The following is a 23,928-nucleotide window of genomic DNA, read 5'->3' as shown; positions in this document are numbered from 1 at the left end:
AGGAAAAATATTAATGACTTATTGATCCTATTATGGGAAATTGTTGATGAAATTCAGAATGTAAATGGCTTACTTCTGATTTGCATCAATTCCAAATCTTATGATACTGTTGCTTATGGCAGTTTATGGGATATCCTGAAAAGTAAAAAAAATTGGTAATAAAATTATGTTAGCTTTGCAGGATATTTTCAACAATTCATGAACTACGCCTTGATTAATGGAAATTTAGGGAAAGCAAATCATATTCAAAGAGGTGAAAAACAAGGTTGCCTGCTGAGTGGTTTGCTGTTTAGTATTGTGTGAATGTGTATTACTTCACAAATATAAGTCACCTATTCTTAGCTAATTCTGTTTTGATTTCTACATACTTGTTTTATGCAGATTACGTAACTACAGTGGTGTATAACATTTCTGATATAAACAATTTTGTTTGTTTTACTACAGAAACTGCATATTATATGGTTACAGTGTTCAGCAATGTAAGGGAGTTGGGATTGCTTCCACTTTTCAGAGCATTATTTTTCAAATTAAGATTATACAAATAGTAGCATTGCCTTTGGCAATAAACAATGGGATGAACCTTTAAGTAACATTAAGACCTTAATGAATATGTGGAAATCTTTTTTTTTTTTTATCTTTCCAAAAGAAAGTTTATATACAGAGCTCTGTTATTCTGGCCAAGCTATGTTATACAGGAAGTGTTTATCCTTTTCCCAAGGACATACAAAATATGTTATTGGAATTTTTTTATATGGAGTAGCAGGCATAACCCTATTCAAACTGTAGTCTTATACTGTACCAAGGGCAAAGGTAGACTAGGTTTGTATAACCATGTTTTGGTTTTGACATAAGGCAGACTATGTTTGTAGAACCATGTTGTGGTTTTGACATGAGGCAGGCTATGTTTGTATAACCATGTTTTGGTTTTGACATGAGGCAGACTATGTTTGTATAACCATGTTGTGGTTTTGACATGAGGCAGATTATATTTGTAGAACCATGTTATGGTTTTGACATAAGGCAGGCTAGGTTTGTATAACTATGTTGTGTTTTTTGGCATATTTTATCTACAATGGATTTTTCTGAAACTCCAGAACAGAAAGTGAGACTTATTAGAAAAAGTTTGATGATATAAATTTAAAGAAGCTTGGGATCATAATATTGGAAGAAAGCAAAAACCTGTTTCCTATTACCTTGCTAATGAATGTGTACATTAATGTATTTCATAGAAGTTGTCCTTAACTTATTTATACAAAACAGGAGGTTGTGATATACCTTTATAAAATATCAGTGCTATTATATCAGACTTCAGAGTGAGTTGTTTTCCTTCTTTATTGTTCTAGTACATGCAAATTACAAAATTTTGAATAGAGATTAATGCTAGCTAGACTACCTGTTAAAGGCTTGATGAAATATAAGGGAGGATAGGCTTTGCAAAATGTGTTCCTGTTAAAAAAGGAAATAAAGTATTATGTGATTATAAGCTAGTGGGAATAGCTAGCTCCTGTTACGATGCATCATCTAATGTATGTCTTTTCTGAAATTCTGAATGCTTATATGAAGGATGTTTATGATAAAATAATAATTAGTGCAGGCTGGATGTTGTGGTTAACTTACTGTGGTGAATTATTATACAACAGATTGTGGGATTGCTCTTCGATGACTGGAAAGCTGCAGAAAAGGTAGTGGCAGAAAGAGTGGGGGATTGTTACTTGTGTTTTGTTTTTTTCTTTCTCTTCTTTTTACTATTAATGTGTATAATTTATTTGTTGTCTCTGTAATGCATATAATTGATGAATCTGTATTTTGCTATGTATGTACAATGTGAACATATATGAGGAATAAAGTACCCCTATTCTTTTCAGTAGGTGCTTATTGTTCTTAAAAGTGTGCTGCTTTGATGACAGAGTTGACTAGGGTATGCTTACTTGTCTAAACCAAATATTTCTGAATCAGTGTTGTTTTATTTTTTTCATAGGATCAGTTAGGACTTGGAACATGACTGCCTTAGTTAACAGTGGGAAGGAGCAGCTTTGTAATAGACATGCGATTTGTCTTTTGGAACAAATTGAAATACTGTTCATCAAAACATTCTTTTTGCCAAAGCATACCTAGTTCTATTGTTCAGCAACAAAAAACAGAGTTAAATGGACTATGTCAATTAGGGACTCTGTTCTTAAGTTGTACATATACTTGAAGAAAGGTTAACTTCTGTATTCTCAGAATTATATCCTTGTCCTTGAGTACATCTCCATCTAACAAGTATCTTTTTTTGGGGGGTGGATACTCCTTGGCCTTTCCCAAACTGCCGATGATAGCCTCAGTTGTCCTGAATCGAACACATGCACTACAAGACAGTCAACACCAGTGCTACCCTCCTTTACCTTTCTACTTTATGAACCTCTTCAGCTGTCCTTAGTCCTCAGAGATTCAACAGTGACATCAGCCTTTCTTCTAGTATGTAACTCACCCCTGATTTGGTTCTGTCTTTCTTCCTTCTTCAATTTTGCCTGTTCTCTTTGCAAATGTTGCTCCTTGCTGCATGTCATCTGTTTGCTTGGTAACAGCCACAGCATCATACATCTGATGATATTCAATATCATCTACAATGTTAGTTATTCTGAATTCATTTTCCAGTGATTCATGTAATTCAGCTGGCATTTCTACTGTGTGCTTGATAATACCCACTGTTTTTTTTGTATGTGGATATAGGTTGCATTTTCAAACTAAAATGTATTGTGTTTAAAAACAAATCTAAATCCTGACCAGTATTATTACTTCTATATCACCATCTACAATAAGTAGTCTGTTTTAATGATACTTTTATTAGTCTTACGATATGAGTTCTGTTATTGACATAGCCACCATTATACGCAGAGGCAAATATAACTGGTGATGCAGCTGTTCAGATTACACTCTGAAGTACTGAGTTACTTTACAGCCTTAAGTAACTTCACAGTCTTAAGTAACACACACACACACACACACACACACACACACACACACACACACACACACACACACACACACACACACACACACACACACACATGAAACAACTTAAAAAAATTGTGCTCTGATATTTCTTCCCCATGCCTGACACATGACTTCCCACCACACACAGTACTAAGATTGCTACCATTTACTTCTCCCCTTTAGACTTGGATGCCTTACTGACAAGGTTGTAGAGTGCCAAAGCTTAATCCTTGGCTGTTGCTGTATTCTGCAGAGCAGCCCAATGCAACATCCAAAATATAATCACAAAAGGAGATTTAGTCATTTCCTTCTCTGAGTCAGACATGTGGAAACCACCTTCTTACAGAATATGTCCTTCTAAGCCCTCTTCCTGGGTCAAAGGTAAAGCTGACTTCTTAGGATTTGCTAAAGGCCAGCTTGCTGGAATAGAGAGAGAACATTCATAATAAGCATAGTGAGAGTGGCTTTATGTGTGGTAATGGTCCCACTGCCAAACTAGCTGGTTGAGGGGAAACATCCTGAGCCTCTCCTAAGATAAGTTGTTTTCTGGCGTGGAATCCATCAGAACAGAGTACAGTAACAGCTTCTGGTACCTGTTTAAGTGCTGGATGGTTTGTTGTTATTGTAGACTCATCTACAGCATTTTTTGACATCTAGCGTTGTCATACATCAAATCCATAGCAAGCCACATACAAGGTCACAAAAAGTAATGGATGGATGTTGTTGTTTGTCTTTCAGCTTTTCCTGGTTAGGGGTCGCCACAGCGGAACTCCGGTCCTCTAATGATTGGCAGTAGATTTTCACGAACGCCGAGGTGCCAGCTCGACGTCCATTCTTCAATGAAGGCACGCCCATTTACGCATGTCTTTCGAACACCCACCCAACTGTCGGGAGGACATGCAGACTCCACACAGAAGGCACTCCCCACACTCCAGCCGAGAATCGAACGGGAGAACCTCTTGCTGTGAGGCAACATTACATTACAAAAAGTAATGGATGGATACTTTCAAATAATGCTTTTCCCCTGGAAGTGCCTTGCCCTACTATTATAATTCCAATAGCCCAAGGCTTGAAGAGCCACTCCGGGTTCCCCCCCATGTTTGGGAGAACTCTCAGCTCCAGTGCAGCAGGCTGGCAGTACCTATTAGAGTGATCACAAATCTATGTCTATTTCTCATGTTATGTCTCTAAATAATGATTTGTTTTCAATACAAAAGCATTTGACATTAGTTCAGGACTTTCTGTTCAGTTTGGAACTTTTAAATAGACTGCAGCTACATAAGCTGCAACATGCTAAACTTTTAGTTATGTACTCACCATAACTTCAGATGTTTGGGATCCATCTCGCCTACATTCTGACTGATGGGTTCGGAGCCGATCCCTCGGCTCCGACTCGGCACGCTTATGCCAAAGAGCGAAGTCTCTTATTGGCTGAGCTTACTATATCCCAGGATGCACCACTACCAGTCCCCCAGATCTAGTTTGTCCGCATACATGCACACATGCACGCACTGCTTATATAACATCGTCAGATGAAACAAGATAAAACAGTAGAACTCAAAACCGTTCAATCTCTTCTGATCTCCAAGGCAGGGGGAAGGAGGGTATTAGGAATGTAGATGGATCCCAAACATCTGAAGTTATGGTGAGTACATAACTAAAGATGTTATGTGATCCTATCTCGCCTACATTCTGACTGATGGGACAGCGTCCCTAGCACCTGAATCCTGGGTGGCTCACTGGAAAACACTCCTGAGTACCGTGGAACCAAATGATGCTCGCCCTTTAGATGCCACATCCAATTTATAGTGGGAAATAAAAGTGTGCGGATTGGACCAAGTAGCCGCAGCACAAATCCTCGATATAGCGAGCTTGGAATGAAAAGCTATAGAAGTCGCCATAGCTCTGGTAGAGTGAGCTTTGATAGATGTTGTAAGTTGCTTATTCGAAGAAGAATAAGCCTGAGTTATACAATCTCTAATCCATTTGGAGATAGTAGCTTTTGTGATGGTTTTACCCAATTTATTGTCTGAGAAGGACACAAACAACTGATCTGACTTACGAAATTGCTGAGTCCTGTCTAAATAGAAGCTTAATTGCCTGTGAACATCCAATTTATGGAGAGTGTATTCTGCTTCATTGGAGAATTTTGGGAAGAAAACTGGTAGCTCTAGAGATTGTTGGAGACAGAGATTAGAACAGACCTTTGGGACAAAGGATGGATTAGGCCTAAGTGATACTCTATCCTTGTGGAAAATCAAGTACGGTGGTTTAATAGACAGGGCTTGAAGCTCTGAAACTCTTCTTGCAGAAGTAATTGCAACTAAGAAGGCAGTTTTCCAAGACAGATATTTTAACTCACATGTAGCAGTCGGTTCGAAAGGGGAAGATGTTAATGCACCACCAAATCAAGATCCCACGGAGGCGCAGGATGAAAAACTGGGGGTCTTAACAGGCCCGCACCTTTAATGAAAGTTTTGCATAGTCTGCTGCTCATCAATGGAGGATCCATGGATTCGTGGAATTTAGAGATAGCTAGTTGGACTTTAATAGTAGAGACAGAAGATCCTTGATTAAACAGGGATGTTAAGAATTTCAAAACCTCTGGGATTGGAGCAGTGATAGGGTCTAAGCCCTGAGTTGAGCCCAGATAGCAAACCTCTTCCACTTACTGAGGTACAATTTCTTAGTGGTGGGTTTGTGGGCTGAAGATAAAATGTGAATAACTTCCGGGTCTAATGTGTGACTTCTGACTAAAGTCGGAAGTGGAGGAGCCAAGCTGTCAACTTCAAGGAGTGTAGGGACTGATGCTGTCGTCCCGACTGATGAATTAGCAGATCCGAGTTAGATCTAAAGTCCAAGGATCGCCCACCGCATGTTTCTTCAGGTAGGAAACCATACCTGACGAGGCCAGTATGGAGCAATCAGTATCATTGTGGACCCCAATTGAGAAGCTTTTGAATGACTTTGGAGAGAAGTGGAATCGGAGGAAAGGCATAAAGTAGCCCTGTTGGCCAAGGTTGTGCTAGAGCATCCATAGCTGCTTCCCTGATGTGGAGTCAAGGAGAAGAACCTTTGCACTTTGTGTTTAGTGGTGTTGCAAATAGGTCGCAGCACGGCCCCCATCTCCTGAAAACCTGAGCTGCTACTGTTTCATTTAGGGACCACTCGTGAGGAGAGAGAATTGTTCTGCTTAATCTGTCTGCCAATATATTTGATTTCCCGGAATGTGGGTCGCTACCAAGAAACGGCTGGTAGCTACAGCCCATTCCCACACCCTCATGGCCTCTCTGCAAAGGGGGTAAGATCTGGTCCCTCCTTGTTTGTTTAGATACCAGACCACCGACATGTTGTCTGTGTGGATGGCGATTATGCCCTGAGGGAGAAACTTGTGTAAGGCCTGTAGGGACAGAAGTACAGCCCTCATCTCCAATACATTGATGTGGAGAAGAGTTTCGTCTGGAAGCCAGAAGCCCTGAACTAACCTGCCCAGACAATGTCCCCCCCACCCTGTCTGGGAGGCATCTGTCGTCAGGGTGACCACTGGAGAGGGAATAACAAAAGGACTTCCTTGATTTAGATTGGATGTCTGAAGCCACCAGCGAAGGTCCCGTTTGCATGTTTCTGTAATCATAATGGGATGATTGAGGGGAAGGTCCTGAAAGGACCATTGAGTTGACAATAGCCACTGAAGAATCCTCATGTGCAATCTTGCCAGAGGAACTAGAAGAACCGTGGCAGACATTGAACCTAAAACTTGTAGGACCATCCTGGCTGGGGCTTTGGATCTTGAAATCAGGGCTTGAACTTGGCCTTGTAAAGTTTGGATCCTTTCGGTAGGAAGAAAAACGTGCATCAATTTTGAGTCTATCTCTGCTCCTATGAACCTTATGCGCTGAGCGGGCAGCAAGACAGACTTTGACCAATTGAATGTAATTCCCAGGGTAGCACCCAGGGAGATGGTGGCTTTGAGGTTGTCCATTAGTAGATGCCTGGTGGTGGCAGTCAGGAGCCAGTCGCCCAGATAGGGAAACACTTGGAATCCAAGACTCCTCAGGTGAGCAGTCACTACTGCCAAACACTTGGTGAACACCCTGGGGGCTGTGGTGAGACCAAAGGGCAGTGCACAAAATTGGAAATGACTGTCTCCCAGGCTGAAGCGCAGATACCTCCTGGACGCCTGATGTATCGGTATGTGATAATAGGCGTCCTTGAGGTCTATGGAGCACATCCAAACATCCTTCTCCAACAATGGGAGAATGGATTGTAACGTGACCATTTGGAATTTGGATTTCGTGATGGATTGGTTTAGTCTGCTGAGATCCAATATTGGTCTCAGGTCCCCTGTCTTTTTGGCACTAAAAGAACCTCGAGTAATTTCCGATCCGATCTGGTCTGTGGGGACCGGTTGGATGACTAGCAGCTTTAAAGCTTCTGCGGCTGCAATTTCCCTTTGACTGGGTGGTGGGTCCGGGATTTTTTGGACGGTGGGGTGAGCATGTGAATGGGATGGTGTAACCTCCGCAATGATCCAAGCACCCATCTGTCCTGAGTGATTGACTCCCAGGCTTTTAGGTGCTTGGCAAAATGGCACCCGACTGGCTCCGGAGCAGCACAGCCGGGAAATCCCTCATGAGGTGTGGGAGGCTGAAGAGCCACGAAAGGACTCGCTGTCTCCAGAATTGCGGGGTCCTCTGCCGCCTCTGGGACGGCGTCTCCCAGAAAAATTTCCCGCCCTCTGCCTCTGGAAGGAATCTTCCTGCTGTTGAGGAAAAAACTTACGTGATTTATGGAACCACATCTTCCCTCCTCCTTTAGCCTTGGGATAAGGCCGAAAGGGAGTGGAATAACAGGCACCTACGGCAGATAAAGTTTTTCCCTCTTGCTCACAGCGGGTAAGGGTGTCTTTAACCTTAGGTCCAAACAAAGAGGACCCATCAAAGGGAGCGTCGGTGAAGGAAGACTTGAAGGCCTCCGCAAACTGACACAAACGGAGCCAGGCTTGTCTCCGTGAGAGTCACGCCTGTGCCTGCCGCTTACCCGCCTTCGGCCGCATATGAAATGAGCCTCATGGACGAGTTAGAAATTGACGTAAGGATAGCCAACTGAGAGCTAACCGACTGGGCTAGCTGCTCAGGTAGGTTACCCGAGAGGAATCTGACAGCTCCTTGACCAGATCCTCTGAAGTCTGGTAAAATGTGCCAAATAATTCAGGGACCTTAAAGTAAAGGCCGCTGAAGTCAGGGTGCGCTTCCTGCGGTCCATGCTCCTAGACTCCTTATTAGGAGGATGGACGGACGCCAGCCTCTGCCACGCCCTGTTGTGTAGCAGATGCCACCACCATGGCATCTACAGCCACGCCTTTAGTCAGGAACTCCTTCGGTGGGGCAGACAAAATTTGTTAGGACGAGAAGGGACTGGTTCCACGGTATCTGGATGTTCCCACGCCCGACAAACTAAATCCAGGAGCTCGTCAAGGGCGGAGACACCCAGGAGGCGGAGGGCTGAGCCCCAAAGGCCTTGAGGAGCACTGACTCATCAGCAGAGGGGGTTTGGATATCCAGCCTCGTTGTTTGAGGATCTCTAAGATGTCTGCAAATGAGACATCATCCGAGGACGACTCGGGGACCCTTCCGCATCATCAAGATCAGTGTCAGATGTAATAGACTCGGGGAGTCCACGTGCTTCCTCTTGCACGATCTCTTCCTTGGGGGTTCCTCTGAAGACAACTCCAAGAACCCTCAGGAGGAGGGGAACCCCAATGGGGTAACCTCAGGCCCAGGGGCTCCACTGCCTACGGACAGGGAACTGCCAAAGACCCAGTCTCCACGCCCAGGAAGGTGCTGGTAAAGCCGGGAGATGGTCAAGAAGACTTGGCCAAGGCACTCCTCATAGCTCTGAAAGCCGGACCCCAGAATCCTGGGAGTGTCCGTCCCCGAGCCATGATAGCAGACGGAAGTCCCGCAGCAAGCACCGAGAGGGAGGCTCGGAACCGATAGCATAGGTCCCAAACATCACCCCAGGTCCAGCCGAAGAAGTCCGTGGTACCAAACTCGACCAAGGCCGGGTTGGAGTAAGGGTCGGAGCCGACCCTAAGATCTCCACCGCCAACAGCACCTGCTCCGACGGAGCCGAAGTGGTCGGAGGAGGAATAGCAATGACATGGGCATAGCCATCGGCTCAAGCCAACTGGGTCGGAGCCGAAACAAATTTTTGAAAGACTGGGGACTGGAACAGTCTTTGGAGCACCCTGTCTATATCCGAATCCGACATCCTCGATGACCTAGAGGATACTGAACGGGTTCGAGATGGCTCTCCAACGGCCCCAAAGGGCTAGGGGACCGCCGAGGCGACTCGATGACTATCGGCACCGAAGGAATACCCACACTAGTTTCCATCGGTGCCGAGGAGGACTTCGGCGCCGAGGAGGAGTTCGAGCTGGACCTTTGTCGGCTCCGAGACCAGTGGAGCCGACGGTGACCGCCTCGATGCCCCAGCCATCGGCTCAAGCCAGAGGAGTCGAGACTGGTGGCATCGAGGCAGACCGTTCCGCCTCGGCTCAAGTCCTTGGAGCCGAAGGAGAAGCCTGCCTATGTCTTTGGCGGTCAGATCCGACGGACTGGTCGGAGCCGACGCCCTTTTCTTTTTAGCTGGAGAAGGAGAGGATGCTAAAGCTTCTTCAAAGGAGGGTTTTATTAAGCCTTTAAGAATGAGTTTATTTTTCCTCTCCTGGAGGACCTCGAGGAAAAAGCGTGACACACTGCATGACTCTTGTAAATGTTTTGCACCCAAACAATAAACACAGAAAGAGTGGTCATCTGTGATTGACATTTTAAAATTACATTTGGTGCATTTTTAAAGCCCAAGGCCTAGGATTCTGAGACATTATAACAATAATGCAGTAATTCTCTGACAGCATAAACAACACTATCCTAACTTGACTTTCTGACTTAACTGACACTACAAAAATCAGTTACAACTGCCGATTAGATAAACAATCCGGTAACAACAATTAACTCAAGGGGATCTTAAACCCAAAGGTTTGAGAGGGGTTGACTGACCGAGAAAGGCCCTACAGATGAAGGAGGCCTGAAATCAGAACCAACGCCTAATCACACTACAAGTTTTCACTAAAAACTCCAATCACACACAAAGCACAGAGTAGCCAAGTTAAAACAGCTTTTATGATAGGAACAGCAAATTTCTGACAGAAAAAAGTAAGTTAAATACTACTCAGCTCAGCCAGCTCGAGACCACGTCTTCGCTAGTTAGCGGCAAACGAGATCTGGGGGACTGGTAGTGGTGCATCCTGGGATATAGTAAGCTCAGCCAATAAGAGACTTCGCTCTTTGGCATAAGTCGGAGCCGAGGGATCGGCTCCGAACCCATCAGTCAGAATGTAGGCGAGATAGGATCACATAACATCGACTGTTCAGTACTAAGACTCAACCAAGAAAAGAACTTTTCATCAACTCAAGAAAATTCACTGTATGCTGTTACTTTACATTTTTTATTTCATGGGAAGGCTTAGATATGCTTCAGATTCCCATATCACTATGTTTCTTTCTTCTGTGATATATATATATATATATATATATATATATATATATATATATATATATATATACCTATCAGATACATAAGCATGAAGAAATTGCTTGGTGTTTATATGTATCCATGCACTGGCATAAGCAGGTGAAATGCTTTCTTAGTTTATTGTCTTCCTAAGAGGTCTTCTTGAATGTACAGTGTCAGCATGAGCATGGTTGTTATGTTGTGTTATTGTGACCCAGCTGCTCCCATGTGGCCATATTGTCAGCTTTTCATGTGACAGCATGTTATTTCCTTTCAGACACATGGTACCTCTTATAATGCTTTTTTTTTTTTTGTTACTACAATGCACGTTCATTTTCACTAAATTAAAACTTCATGAATGTCTGATTTAAATTGCTCATGTTATTACCTTCTGGTGCTGTGAGATCTGGCTAGCATTTTTTATAAGAACCCTTGAGGCCTTAAGTTGATTAGGTCTGGTGGCTAAATAATAAAAAATCAGAGATAATACCATGAACAGCATGCCTTTTTTATAAAGTAACCCAAGGCCTTTAATAGGCAGATAAGGGTAGCTAAGGATTTCTAGACACAAGGTCATCACAGTTGTGACCTCATCTTCATGAATTTTATGGTCCTAGGAAATGTAATAGTAAAATGACCTTCAGGTGTTGAATATTCTATATTTTATACGAATGCCCTAATGAAGGGGAAGGCATTTACATTTATTCAGCATAAGTTAGCTGCATATGATTTTATTAATCATGTATTTCTCTCATTTTAAACATACCAACGGACTAGGTCTCATGTATTACTGTATGATATGGAGAGGTAGCAGACAGGATGAGATTTTAGATCGATATTTCAGATTCTAGTGTGGATTTAAGTGACTCTTTTCAGGCGGACTATATTCAAAATTGTTTTGATGCACATTTGAGGCTATTTTTGTATCTTTATGCAAACAGGAAGAGTTAGTCGTCAATGTTATACATAAAAGAGATGATAAAAATGTGAAATGCTTTTTTCTGATTCTTGGAAAAAGTGGTGTCAAGAGGGTAATAACAAAGTATTTGATGAGCATTTAGTTTCAGTCTTTACTAGTTTGTGTTCTGCCCTTGGGTAAGACAGACTTTCTAATATGAAGCAGCACTAGCCTCTCTGGGAACCTAAATCAGTCAGTTATAAGTAAGCTGAGGTTTGGGAGTCCAGAGCCACTTTACATGTTTACTGTCCCTGAATGCTGGAATACTGCTAAGGAATATTAAAAAACAAACAGTTCTGGAAAACAAGAGTAATGAAAACATAAATCTTTTGCATATCCCATTCGGGAATTCAGTCTAAGCCTTTTCCCTCATATCCTGATGTCAGTAGTAACTTTAGTAGCCAGAAGTGCTTACTTGTGGACCACTTACATAGAAGGCAGTTTTACATAACAAATAAAATAATGCTCTAGAAATTAAAAAAAGTGTGAATGGCATTGGTCTGTTAATGTCATAATTCTGGACAAGTCACTTAACTTCTTTGTGCCACTGGCATTCCATGAAAATGAATCGTATGAATTTAGAGGAGGGTCTGTTATTATTTATCAGAAATTAAGCAGACATTTTGTTTAGGGTACCTAAAGATAATACCACATGTTGAATAGCAGCAGTAAATATATAAGACTAAAGCATATACTCAGACTTCTCCCCACAAAGGTTACACAGCTGCTGATATGGAGGAAAGCCGTAATCTCAAGAGATATTTCTATTCTTGCTTAATGGCTAGCTCTATACACAATCAGTAACTTAACTTCTTGTGTCAGCAGCGGTTACTTCTTGAAACATATCCCCGCAAACAGCTTGCCATAGCAAGCCATTATATTGTGCTCTCCCATTATGTTTCTGATACATGCCTACTTCTTCATTCACAGCTTCCTTTATACCTTAACAAACTTTTGCCAGTAACCTAAATGTTTTTCAGTTTAGTCATGTTCTTTCTATGATCTGTCTCAAACAAACTGTTAGACAGAGCTCAGATTCTCTCATCAGGAATGATTGCTTTCTTCTCAGTTGTTAATCTTGCTAGTAATTCTTACACAGCAGAGCCAGCACACAATCCAACATTCCTTACATCACTTTTCTCTGGCAGAAATGCATTGTCCCCGTATTTAACACAGACAACTCAGAACATGTCTTATCTATAAAATCTCTCATACAGAAAATTCAGTAACCCAAAGGCTAAGAAAAGACAGGCAAACTCACTAGACCAAGCTTTTCTTAGATACATTAATCATTCATTTACATCATGAGGCTTCAAGTCTAGGGTCATGCTCATCTTCTTTCATGAATAATACTTTTAAAAATATTAACATGAGAGCATGCTTTGTACTTTCTAGCACAGATCTTTTCTTTTGTTCTGGAATGTGCTTTTATTTTATTTATTTTATTTTGCTAATCAGATAGGTGGTTGGTCTAAGGACCCTTTTTATTCACCTAGGACCATACCTCTCAACCTCTTAGAGCAAAAACTCTGGACAAAGTCTCACCGAATGGGGGGTAGGGGGGCAAAGGCCCAAAAATAGAACAGCAGGATTTGTCTTAACATGCATTTTTCTGAAGGATATGAAGTTTGAAACTGAAATGTATATCATTATTTAGTGACTTCAATTCTCAGATCATCACAGTAATTTATCAGAAAATCACAAATTTTATGAAAAGACCAAAAATATGAGGCAAAAATCTAGACATTCTGCGAAAGTCTATACAGCTGAGAAGTATGCCCAGGCCAGTATGGCAAGTACAAAGTACAAGTACAAAATTTAAAATTAGTACATAAGTAGATACATAACAAAGAAATGCACACTTGGTCAAAATATGTCACCAAAATACTTATGTAGTACACGTAGTATTGTAATGCATTTATTTGAGCTGTACATTAGAAGTATATACAATTAGCAATGCATCAAGAATTTTCAGTTACTAAATACAGAGAATGTAAAACCTCAGTCTGTTGGCAAAAGGAAAAAAAAAAAAAATATATATATATATATATATATATATATATATATATATATATATATATATATATATCAACAAAAGTATAGTACCAATGGAGTCAGGAAGAACTGGAAACAAATCTTCAGTGTAGAATATTTAATAAATCCTTGTAAACCTGTTGCAGCAAAAATCCATGACAGCGAAAAAAACATTTATATCACAACATAAATTAAGCGCTTTCGTCCGTTAATGCAGTGTTCACTAATCGAACTTCATCAGAATTATACAATGGATAATTCAAAAATACACTAGATGTGAAATAACATTCTAAAATTCTAAAGTTCCAGAAAATTGTACTGGTAGGAGAGGGAATTACCACTCCTATCTGATCCATTTGAGAATGCTTCTCACATTAAGATTCCCATTAAGGTCAGGGGGCGTGTCAGCCTGAAGTCTAATCTGCCATCTAAGCTCTTTAACTTCAAGTAAAGGATTGCAGTCTCCATAAGGTAATGACACATAATCAAGTACTAGGAACAAAAATCTGCTGCATTGGGAGCTAGAAAGTGTGTGTCTAGCCAAAGCATTTTTCCAGTCTCCTTGCCTTATAGCCTGACGGTGTTCCTTAATGCGATCACTGTTTTCTAATAGTTTTGCCTACATAGAAGGCAGAGCATTCATCACACACTCCCAGGTAGACAACGTTAGTGCTATTACAATCAAAAGAATTACTAAACTGTATCAGAAACTTGGGATTGGGAAGTTGGAAACTAGCACCCAAAGCAATAAAAGGGCAGCAAACACATTTGCCACAGTTGTACATCCCTGTCATTTGAAGAGGGCAACTAAGAAGAGAAGGGGATGTTTTTTCAAAAAGATTCTTCAAAGACCTAGTTCTCTTGTAACTAAAACTAGGGTGTCACCCAATACCCTGGACAATTCATGGCTACTCTTAATAATATCCCAATTCTTAGACAAAATGTTCCTAATGGGTTCTGCATCTAGAGAAATGGGAAGGGGAAATCTAGTGAGGTCATCAGCAGGAACTGAAGACTTGGGAATGTAACCAAATTTAAGAATGGAAGGATATTTACTGTATCTAAATAAAGTAACTTCATTCAAAACATCAGAAACCAGATTTTCAGGGTAATGTTTGTCCACAAAAAGTTGTTTCAGAAACTGACTTTCATTAGAAAAAACATCATCATCACTCACAATGTGACTAAGACGTACAAACTGCCCCTTGACTATGTTCCTTTTCATAAAGGGAAGATGTTGGCTCGAAAAATCAAGGTAGTTGTTACGAAAAGTGCTTTTCCTATGGATGTTGGAAGAGAATCTGTAAGTAAGGGGATCTAAGGCCAGGGTAATGTCCAAAAAATTACTACATTCCCTTTTCCAGAGACATTAAAATCCAAAAACTGTATACTCCGGCTCAACTGATCAAGAAAACAATCTAGTTCCATAAGAGACCCTTTCCACAAGAAAAAAATATCGTCAATAAAATGCTTGTAATTACTGATGAACTTGAAACCCTCTAGCTTAGATAAAATGTCAGCTTCCCAAGCACAAAGTACTAGATTGGCATATGCTGGAGCTACCTTAGCTCCCATGGCTACTCCTTGAAGTTGCTGGTATAAGATACCATTAAACGTGAAAAAGTTATTATCCAAAACCAGCTTAAGCAAAGTGGTGAAAGCAATAACTCTGTGAGGGGGAGTAGAAGTATGCTTGACAAGATAATTGGTCACATTTTCCAACCCTTCATGGTGAGGAATGCTGGGGTATAAAGCTACCACATCCAAAGTGACTAGTATGCATTGTCCATCAAGAGGTGGGCACCTGTAGATTTCATCTAAAAATACCCGAGTCCTGTAGGTAAAACTGAGAATCTTGAACTAATGGATTAAGGAAAAAATCCAACAAGGCTGAAATAAATTCAGTTTTGGTTTTCCCAGATGCCACAATGTGCCTAAGAGGGGGATCTGTTAGGTTTTTATGGGTTTTCGGTATCCCAAAAAATCTGCCCACCTTTGGTGATTTAACTTCCATGTAATCCATTTCCAGCTCAGAAATACTACCTTCCTGATATAGTCTGGCTAAGGTATTATCAATCCTCAAAAAACTGTTGGAAACAAAATCAGGGGAAACTATTTTGTATTTCTCAGTGTCAGCTAATATAGCTTCCATCTTACTGTTATAACATTTAGTTTCCATAATAACAATGCCCGCTCCCTTGTCAGCTTTAAGGATTTTAATGTCAGGATTCACACTAAGGCTAAGATTTGTTTAATAGAAATTGTAAAGAAGCACCCATCGTATTTCCTTTGAATACTAACAATAGAGATGAAGAAGTTGGTAGTTCTCCTGTTGAAGTTAACGGTTCTTGTGCCCAGAGTGAACTGTTACCAGAAAATTCATTGATTTTAAGTCACAACACTCTCAAGGAATCTACTCCAGTTTCTCATGCAATTAAGAGACAAAGCACTAGTTTCGAGAGGCTTTTAACAGATCCCAACCACTTTACTGTTAAAAATACATTCCCAGCACAAAATGGACAGTTCAAACATATAGACAGTGTTGATCCCATTGCTTCCACTAGTGCTGATCATTTTTTATTGTTCAGCCCCACGACCAGACAGAGTCCTATGATTTTTTCCAGAGGAAGGAGTCGAGGCAGATTGAGAGGGAGAGCGAGAGGCAGAAGCAGAGCAAGAGGACAGAAACATTTTTAACTGCTTCTAACAACCCGTTTCCTGACCTTGTACACACCCAAGACATTTTTAATCTTACAGACATTACACTTGATGAACACTGTTTAAACTGTTTACGCAAAGGCTTGAACTTCATTCCCCCACAAAGGGCTTCTGTTACTAATGTTTTAATTGATCTTAAGCTTTTTTGCAGAAAACTTAACTTAAAACAGGGCATAAAAAACAAGAATTTTAATGCTTTTATCGATGGTACTGATGCTGATGAAGTTACTAGCTTGAGTATTGTAGCTAACTCTGGTGGGTTGCCTATTGATGCTATTGATTGTGATTCTGGTTCTACATCTACAGACAGTGATAGTACTGACTCAGATGTTAGTCCAGTGTCTCCTTTAAAAAGGAAGAGCACATTTGATCCCCCTCTTAATCCAGCTTTATACATTTTTTCAAAGGTTTGTGAGAGAAATAAGAGATACTTTAAGCAGTAAAACTCCTTTTAAATGGCATAATTTAACTAAGGAAGAAAGGGCAGCAGTTGATAGCCTTAGTGTGAATCCTGACATTAAAATCCTTAAAGCTGACAAGGGAGTGGGCATTGTTATTATAGAAACTAAATGTTATAACAATAAGATGGAAGCTATATTAGCTGACACTGAGAAATACAAAATAGTTTCCCCTGATTTTGTTTCCAACAGTTTTTTGAGGATTGATAATACCTTAGCCAGACTATATCAGGAAGGTAGTATTTCTGAGCTGGAAATGGATTACATGGAAGTTAAATCACCAAAGGTGGGAAGATTTTTTGGGATACTGAAAACCCATAAAAACCCTACAGATCCCCCTTTTAGGCACATTGAGGTGTCTGGGAAAACCAAAACTGAATTTATTTCAGCCTTGTTGGATTTTTTCCTTAATCCATTCGTTCAAGATTCGCAGTTTTACCTACAGGACTCTTCGGTATTTTTAGATGAAATCTACAGGTGCCCACCTTTTGATGGACAATGCATACTAGTCACTTTGGATGTGGTAGCTTTATACCCCAGCATTCCTCACCATGAAGAGTTGGAAAATGTGACAAATTATCTTGTCAAGCATACTTCTACACCCCCTCACAGAGTTATTGCTTTCACCACTTTGCTTAAGCTGGTTTTGGATAATAACTTTTTCACGTTTAATGGTATCTTATACCAGCATCTTCAAAGAGTAGCCATGGGAGCTAAGGTAGCTCCAGCATATGCCAATCTAGTACTTTGTGCTTGGGAAGCTGACATTTTATCTAAGTTAGAGGGTTTCAAGTTCTTCAGTAATTACAAGAGTTTTATTGACAATATTTTTTCTTGTGGAAAGGGTCTCTTATGGAACTAGATTGTTTTCTTGATCAGGTGAGCTGGAGTATACAGTTTTTGGATTTTACTGTCTCTGGAAAAGAGAATGTAGTAAATTTTTTGGACATTACCCTGGCCTTAGATCCCCTTACTTACAGATTCTCTTCCAACATCCATAGGAAAAGCACTTTTCGTAACAACTACCTTGATTTTTCGAGCCAACATCCTCCCTTTATGAAAAGGAACATAGTCAAGGGGCAGTTTGTACATCTTAGTTGCATTGTGTGTGATGATGATGTTTTTTCTAATGAAAGTCAGTTTCTGAAACAACTTTTTGTGGACAAACATTACCCTGAAAATCTGGTTTCTGATGTTTTGAATGAAGTTACTTCATTTAGATACAGTAAATATCCTCCCATTCTTAAATTTGGTTACATTCCCAAGTATGACCTCACCAGATTTCCCCTTCCCATTTCTCTAGATGCAGAACCCATTAGGAACATTCTGTCTAAGAATTGGGATATTATTAAGAGTAGCCATGAATTGTCCAGGGTATTGGGTGACACCCCTAGTTTTAGTTACAAGAGAACTAGGTCTTTGAAGAATCTTTTTGAAAAAACATCCCCTTCTCTTCTTAGTTGCCCTCTTCAAATGACAGGGATGTACAACTGTGGCAAATGTGTTTGCTGCCCTTTTATTGCTTTGGGTGCTAGTTTCCAACTTCCCAATCCCAAGTTTCTGATACAGTTTAGTGATTCTTTTGATTGTAATAGCACTAACATTGTCTACCTGGGAGTGTGTGATGAATGCTCTGCCTTCTATTTAGGCAAAACTATTAGAAAACTTAGTGATCGCATTAAAGGACACTGTCAGGCTATAAGGCAAGGAGACTGGAAAAATGCTTTGGCTAGACACACACTTTCTAGCTCCCAATGCAGCAGATTTTTGTTCCTAGTACTTGATTATGTGTCATTACCTTATGGAGACTGCAATCCTTTACTTGAAGTTAAAGAGCTTAGATGGCAGATTAGACTTCAGGCTGACACGCCCCCTGGCCTTAATGGGAATCTTAATGTGAGAAGCATTCTCAAATGGATCAGATAGGAGTGGTAATTCCCTCTCCTACCAGTACAATTTTCTGGAACTTTAGAATTTTAGAATGTTATTTCACATCTAGTGTATTTTTGAATTATCCATTGTATAATTCTGATGAAGTTCGATTAGTGAACACTGCATTAGCAGATGAAAGCGCTTAATTTATATTGTGATATAAATGTTTTTTTCGCTGTCATGGATTTTTGCTGCAACAGGTCTACAAGGATTTATTAAATATTCTACACTGAAGATTCGTTTACAGTTCTTCCTGACTCCGTTGGTACTATAGTTTTGTTGTTTGTTTTTGCACCTTTCCTCATGGTGGACAGTTCTGGACTGTTTATATATATATATATATATATATATATATATATATATATATATATATATATATATATATATGCATATGTATATGTGACTCCTGTGCACTGGCCCAGCAATCAAGGAGCCTCAGTCCTCACCACTAACACCAGTGTGGGGCATCCATATAGGGAAAGGATAATAAATACACACACAGTAAAGTACAATTTCCCTTAAGAACACACTGAGATCACAGTTAGTCTGGGGCTAGTTTCTCCCTTTCTCTCAAGGTCCCCAATTAGACTCCCCACTTGCACAGCTATAGGGTCCAGATCTCAGCCTAGTGGGCAAGCTAAAACCTCCAGCACTCTCTCTCTGTCCAACCAGTGATTCATGTCCCTGCCCAAGTAGCTGGCACACACACACACACACACACACACACACACACACACACACACACACACACACACACACACACACACACACTTTGAGATATGAGTTATATACTTCCACACAAACACTCCTGGGGAAGGCTGGCACAGGTTCTCCAGTTGTGCCCCATTTTACCCAGAATATGCAGTAGTACCACTTGCCACCACCCACTAATAGTTATCAGCTACTCAAAAGCCCTTATTAAAGGGTGTCCAATTACAACTGTGCAATATTATTAACCAAATGGTAAGTGCAACCAAACAGTCAAGACTTCTTTGGAGTGACTTGGTACAGTGTAACTATATACATGCAATGTACTCTTAGAGCTTAAATTATCGCGACACAAAACAGCCACAGTTGAAAGGTTTAAAAATATTTAATAATAAATAATAAAAACACAAGGCAATGCTTCTTACTATACAGTGGCAGTCAAGAGTTCAGAGATCACAAACAAATACTTAAAATAATACCGTAAAAAAGTTCTGACATCACAGAAAAACAAACTAGTCTAATCTTCCTATTTCCTTGCTATATCTAAAATCCTACTTACATCTAGACACAGGAAGAGCTGGTGATGTTGGATGTTCTCAAGATAAATGCTCTCATGCTCTGATTCTTTCTGTCCTTAAATTGATAACACAATACCACTGATTCATTTCAGATTACATCATTTCTTTCTGGTTCACAGGCTAACAGACTCTCAGAGGTTAATAGCCCCTTTGATCTTGCAGCTGATCAGGAACCAGAGCAATAAAAGAAATTATGCATGCAAATTCTAGCCATTAACTCTGGCCTCAAAACAATAGGCAGAATTCCTGCATCCAGACATGTTGTTGTTTGTCTTTCGGCTTTTCCCGGTTAGGGGTCACCACAGCGGAACTCCGGTCTGCTAATGATTGGCAGTTGTTTTTTTTTATGGTGTTGAGTTGCCAGCCCAATGCCCAACCTTCAATGAAGGCATGCCCATTCAAAGCATGTCTTTCGAATGCCCACTCGATCTCGAGGAGGAAATGCAGACTCTACACAGAAGGCACTCCCAACCCAAGCCGAGAATCGAACGGGAGAACCTCATCCTGCATCCAGACGTATCGGCTCTGAATTTTGACATTAAAGACAGTCATAAAATGCTTGAATTAGCTTTCTTACAGCAGAGTGCACTGTTGTTACATTTTTGTAGTTCAATATCTAATGCAGTCTTTTCACATTTAAGAGAACAAGCCTGTGACTTACATTAATATTTACAAATGACATAATTATCTACAAAATTCTATCTGGCTAGGCTGGCAGCCTTCACCTATCTTCACGCATCTCCCCCCTGGTGAACTCAAACTAGTTTTTCAAATGACCCTTGAGAAACATTGCTTGAGAGGGTTAGGTCTATCTGAGTATACCTTACCCCATTCCCTGTCTTGAGAGCCCATCTGCATTGGCATTGCTAATCCCACTGCGGTGTTGCACTGACTTATATGCTTGCAACCATAGGCTCCATCTTAGCAACTTGGCATTTTGCTGGCTGGCTCTATGTAACCATGTTAGGGGGTTGTGATCTGTCACTACAGTGAATTTTCTTCCATACAGATAAGGCTGAAGTTTATGCAGGGGCCCACACTATGGCTAGACATTCATTTTCTACATCAGCATAGCATTCCTCCTTGGATTGGAGCCTATGACTGAGATAAACCACTGAGTGCTCTTTTCCCTCTGAAGAAATCTGGCTAAGTACAGCCTCCACCCCATGGTTTGAAGCATCCACTTGCACAACAAATTATTTGCTATAATCTGGACTGGCTAACACAAGGGGTCCTCCCAAAGCTTCTTTAAGCTTCCAGAATGCCTGCTCACATGCTGTGGTCCACACTACCTTATATGGCCTGTTCTTCCTTGTCAGGTCTGTGAGGGGAGCAGCTATGGTACTATAACTGGGGACAAACTTTCTGTAGTACCCTGCTGTCCCTAAGAATGCCCTCACCTGCTTTTTGGTAACAGGGGGAGGCCATGCCTGAATGGCTTCTACTTTGGAAGGTTCTGGCCTGATCTTACCACTCCCCATTCTATGTCCCAGGTAGGAGACCTCTGCCATACCCACCTGACATTTGCTCGGCTTAATGGTCAACCTTGCCCTCTGTACTGTGGCCAGCACCTCCCTCACATGTTGAAGGTGCTCTAGCCAGGAATGGCTGTAGATGTCAATATCATCTAGGTAAGCAAGGGCAAACCCTCCTGCTCCTGCTAGGATATGATCTACCAGCTTCTGGAAAGCCGCCGTGGCATTCTTCATCCCAAAGGGCATCTTTTTGAACTTATACAAACCAAAAAGAGTCACAAAGGCTGATCTCTATCTAGCACTGGGAGTCCAGGGCACCTGCCAGTAACCCTTGGCAAGATCAATGGTTGTAAGATACTTAGCCCCACCCAGCTGCTCTAGTGCCTCATCTATCCTAGGCATGGGGTAAGCATCTGACTCTGTGTGACTATTTAATTTCCTGTAGTCCACACAGAACCTGGTGCTGCCATCCTCCTTTGGCAACAGCACCACTGGGGAGGCCCAGGGACTGTTGGAATCTTGAATTACCCCTAGTTCCAACATCACCTGCATCTCCTCCCTCAGAGTATGTTTGACACTCTCAGGCACCCTATAAGAGGCCTGCCTAATAGGCCTTTGGGGTCCTGTATCTACCTTGTACTGTACCAGGTGGGTACACCCTGGTTTCCCAGTGAACATGTCCCCAAACTCCTGTAACACTGCTCAGATTTCTCATAGCTGGGTAGGAGATAACTGCTGGGACATTGCTATCTGTTCAACTGAGGTGTCAGTCTGAGCCTTACTGAGGAGCTCAGTCACCAGATCTCCCTCAGGCTCCTCCTGCAATCCACTGCAAATGCACAGCACAAGGGTTTCCCTATCATGGTAAGGTTTCATCATGTTAACATGCTACAATTTGTGCCCCTGCCTCCTGCCTAGCAGTTCCACCATGTAGTTAACATCACTTACCTTTCTTACCACCTTGTAGGGTCCCTCCCAAGCTGCTTGCAGCTTGTTGTGTCTGACAGGAATGAGAACCATTACCTGCTATCCTACAGCATACTCTCTAGCTCAAGCATTCCTGTCATACCATACCTTTTTCTGTTGTTGGACTTCTGCCAGGTTCTCCTAACTCAAGCCCATGAGTTCACTGAGCCTTGTCCTGAGGTTTAGGACATATGCTACAACAGACTCCTTCTGAGATTCACACTCACCTTCCCACTCATCACAAATTAAATCTAGAGGTCCCCTCACCCTATGCCCATACAACAACTCAAAGGGTGAAAACTTTGTGGATTCCTGGGGAACCTCTCTGTAAGCAAACAACAGATTGGGCAAATATTTGTCCCACTTTCTCTTACACTGGTTTGCAAATGCCCATAGCATGGACTTGATTGCAGAGTTTAACCTCTTAGTAAGACCATTAGTGTGGGGATGGTAGGGGGTGGTCTTCATATGCTTCACCCCACAATACTTCCACAGACAAGTCAGCAGGTCTGACATGAAATTGGTACCTGTCAGTCAGTATTTCTTTTGGGAAACCTACCCTGCTGAAAATCTCTAACTAAGCATTTGACACCTTTTCTGCCTCAATGGAGGACAGAGCCACTGCCTCAGGGTATCGAGTAGCATAATCCATTGCCACTAGGATATACTTTTTCCCTGTGTAACTTGGGGTATTCAGAGGCAGCACAATATGCATAGCTTCTCTCTGAAATGGCTCTTCAATCACAGGCAAAGGCATCAAAGAGCTTTCACCTTGTCTCCTGCCTTGCCTAACTTTTGGCACTGCTAACAGGTTCTCCAGTGCCCTGTTACAGCCCTGGAAATTCCTTGCCAATAGAAGTTCTGTATAATACATCTCTTTGTACATTTTATGGCCATATGACCTGCAAAGGGAATATCATGGGCTATGGCTAGAAGTGGCAGATGGTAGGGTCTAGGCACTATCAACTGCTGTACTCTCTCACCTTCTAGCCCTCCCTCAGGTGTCCACTCTCTATAGATTAACCCTTTGGCCCAGTATACAGATTCCCCTTTCCCTTGAGAATCAGGTGCCTCACTAGCTACCTGCCTCGGGCCTTGCGATGTAGGGTCTGAGAGGTGAGCCTGTCTCAGCTCTCTCTTTGTAACCCTTCCCAGCTCTCCTTGCATGGGAAGTCTGACATACTCTGATAGTGGTGCCTCACTGTCAGCCTGGGTATTACTATTCACCTCTACCTTTGCAGTCACTCTGTCCAAGGGAACATCAGTACCCACAAGCAGCTGTGGCTCCTCTTCAGTCTCACTGCTACAGCGTAGCTTCCTCCCTGAAGTAACCACCTCACCAGTCCTGGCTGCAAGTATGCGGTCTGTCTGGGTCTCCCCCAGGCTACCAGATTCACATGCTTGTCTCGAAGCTTGACTGCGTGTAACTGCATTAATACATAGTACTGCCTCATCCAAATCCTTCCCTATTAGGACATCTGCGGGATGGTAGTTCAGTACCCTTGTTGTCTCAAGACAACCTACTCTTGGAATTTTGTCTTTCCCACTTA

Source organism: Protopterus annectens, chromosome 10.part0 (assembly GCF_019279795.1).
Source record: "Protopterus annectens isolate FY-2018-M chromosome 10.part0, PAN1.0, whole genome shotgun sequence".
Classification (NCBI taxonomy): Eukaryota; Metazoa; Chordata; order Ceratodontiformes; family Protopteridae; genus Protopterus; species Protopterus annectens.
This window is presented reverse-complemented; position numbering follows the sequence as displayed.